The sequence below is a fragment of the Bison bison genome, unplaced genomic scaffold (genome assembly GCF_000754665.1).
Source record: "Bison bison bison isolate TAMUID 2011002044 unplaced genomic scaffold, Bison_UMD1.0 scf7180017864077, whole genome shotgun sequence".
NCBI lineage: Eukaryota > Metazoa > Chordata > Mammalia > Artiodactyla > Bovidae > Bison > Bison bison.
In genome coordinates, this window is record NW_011494649.1 from 225852 (window position 1) to 229112 (window position 3261).

Below are 3261 nucleotides of genomic sequence, written 5' to 3' on the forward strand. Positions count from 1 at the left end.
GCAGGTATTTTTTTAACCATGGTTTTCTCCATATATATGACAAGACTTGGGTCATAGATATGATCATATATACTGGATCATATGGTAATTCTATTTTTAGTTTTTCAAGAAACCTCCATACTGTTCTGCATAGTAGCTGTACCAATTTACATTATCACCAATAATGTAGGAGGGTTCATTTTTCTCAACATACTCTCCAGCATTTATTGTTTTTAGACTTTTTGATGATGGACATCCTGACTAATGTTAGGTGGTATCACATTATAGTTTTGATTTGCATCTCTAGTAATTAGCAATGTTGAGCATCTTTTTGTGTACCTGTTGCTTATCTGTATATCTTCTTTGGAGAAATGTCTACTTAGGTTTCCTGCTCATTTTTGATTAGGTTTTCTATTTTGGGGATATTGAGCTTCATGAGATGTTTATAAATTTTGGAGACTAATTGCTTATCAATCACATCATTTGAGAATATTTTCTCCCATACTGTGGCTTGTCTTTTCATTTTGTTTGTGGTTTCCTTTCTTGCCTACCTCTCTGTGATTGTAGTTTGTTTTGCGGGCTACAGGGTTATAGTTCTTCCTGCTTCTGCTGTCTGCCCCTTGGTGGATGATGTCAGTTTATACAGGTTTCCTGGTAGAAGGGACTGGTTCCTGACCACTGTTGGATGGAGCTGCATCTTATCCCTGTGCCAGGGCGGAGCTACGTCAAGGAGTGCATTTAGTGTGAAGCTGTGGGCTTAGGAAGACTTCAGGCAGCCTGTCTGCTGATGGCTGGTGCTATGTTCTCACCCTGTTAGTTGTTTGGCCTGAGGTGTCCCAGAACTGGAGCCTACAAGTTGTTCAAAGTAGCCAGAACTTGGTAAGAAAATGGCAGCCTCCAAGAGGGCTGACACCAACGAGTACTCCCTAGAACTACTGCCACCAGTGTGTGTGTCCTGGCAGTGAACCATGACCTCCCCCAACCTCTGCAGAAGACCCTCCAGCACCAGCAGGTAGGTCTGGCCCATGCTCATATGAGGTCACTCGTTTTTTCCCCTGTGTCCTGCTCTCAGGAGACCTTACATGCACCCTCCAAGAGTGGAGTTTTGTTTCCCCCATTCCTGTGAAATTTCTGTGATCAAATCCCACTGACCAAATGCTCTGGAGGCTCCTCCTTCCAGTGCCAGACCCCCAGGCTGGGAAGCCTGATGTGGAGCTTAAGACTTTCACTCCTATGGGAAAGCATCTGTGATATAATTATTTTCCAGTTTGTGGGTTGCCCACCTAACAGGTATAGGATTTTATATTTTTGCAGTTGTGCCCCTCCTACCATCTCATTGTGGTTTCTTTGTTGTCTTTGGATGCAGAATATCTTTTTTGTTAAGTTCCAGTATCTTTTGTTGATCGTTGTTCAGCAGTCAGTTGTGACTGGTGTTTTCATATGTCCTTCTACTCCACCATCTTGTCTCCACCTTACTGTCTCTAAGATCATTATATATATTAACTAATTTAATGCTCTGAACAACCCTATGAGATAGTTATATTATTATCTTTATTTTATAGGTGAAGAAACTGATGCATAGTCTCTTTCCCAAGGTCATTGGAAGAGCTGAGATTTAAACCCAGGCAGTTAGGACCCAGTATACATGCTCTCAAATGCTAGGCTATTCCAGTTAATATGTATCATTCTCACTGTTGGAGGTCTTCTATTAGGATCATTTCTATTAGAATTCTCCTATTAGACTCAACTAGCCTAGATGATCCCTAGGTTCTGTCTCCTGGCCCTGTATCCCCCTGTAATGCAATTTCCATAAACCAGAATCTAGCTGGTTTGAGTATTTGCTTAATTTTCAAGATTTCTACTTCCACTTTATTTGTGAGCTCTGAATAGCTAAAAAGATCATCTCAGAAATCCATTAATTTTTAAAATTCAGCTTATTAGTTATTGAAACCAAAAACATTATTTGAGACAATATACTACTTTATCAGAAGTAGAAGTCATCTCCTCAGTCAAGAATTCTTGATACTTTCTATGCCTACCAACCCAGTTTCTGGCACAGGTGTCTTCTGACTTACAAATTTGTCACAGCCACTTTTAGTATTTTATACTTTATTTAGATGTATCAGAACCTTGTTTTCAATATAACAATTTAATAAAGCATAGGAGTCAATAACTGCATTATATTGAGTTATGATACTCATGCTAATTTTTTTCAAAAACAGAAAAGTATCCTTTGTAGTCAGGTCCTTATTTATTTTAGAGGTAACAAACGGACTTCTTCAGAGATCCAGCATCTTGGTAAAGAATATAACCCACCTCATATCTCACTTAGAATATCTAATTTCTCTAGAATTTTATTTTTAAGAAGTCAAAATCTGAGAAATATTTAGAAAGTAGAATAAAGACAACTTGGCAACACATTAGATCTAATGAATGAGGGAAAAGTAAGCATCTGGCATGATTTAATTTGATTTAATATGAACTCTTCTGCAATTATGAAACAATTAGACTTTTTGTCAGGTTTTTCTGTTACAGCTAATATTGTTCTCGACATCTTTCTGCCTAAATACTGGTCTGTATTTCAGGTTCTTTGCATTAAAAAGAGTTCCAGAAGTAGAATCACTAGTCAAATTGTTTAACATGGCATCCATTTGCTCCTGGCCATAGCAGGGCATGAGAGATTGAGTCACATAACTATTTGGAAGGATTTGGCAGAATGATGCTTGCCTTCATCGGCTACTATTAGATATGTATTCCCTCCCTTATGACCTGCCTTCATTTACAAGAAACCTCAGTGGTGTTTTGGCTTCCTAGGTGGTGCTAGTGGTAAAGAGCCCACCTGCCAGTGAAGGAGAGGACATCCATTGACCAATTCTCTGACACAAGCTGGCTGACCTACATACAATTCAGTTCAATTCTGATACTATCTACCTGAGGTTAGCACAGACCCCAGAGTTTAGGAGCTCAGTCCCACAAGACCGCCCTTCACCCCAATTTCAAGTGTCAGTCACAGTCCAGGTCCTCACCTATGCTTGTGACCTGCTGCTGCTAAGTTGCTTCAGTCGTGTCCAACCCTGTATGACCCCATAGACGGCAGCCCACTAGGCTCCTCTGTCCATGGGATTCTCCAGGCAGGAATATTGGAGTGGGTTGCCATTTCTCTCTCCAATGCATGAAAGTGAAAAGTGAAAGTGAAGTCACTCAGTCATGCCTGACTCTTAGCGACCCCATGGACTGCAGTCTACCAGGCTCCTCCATCCATGGGATTTTCCAGGCAAGAGT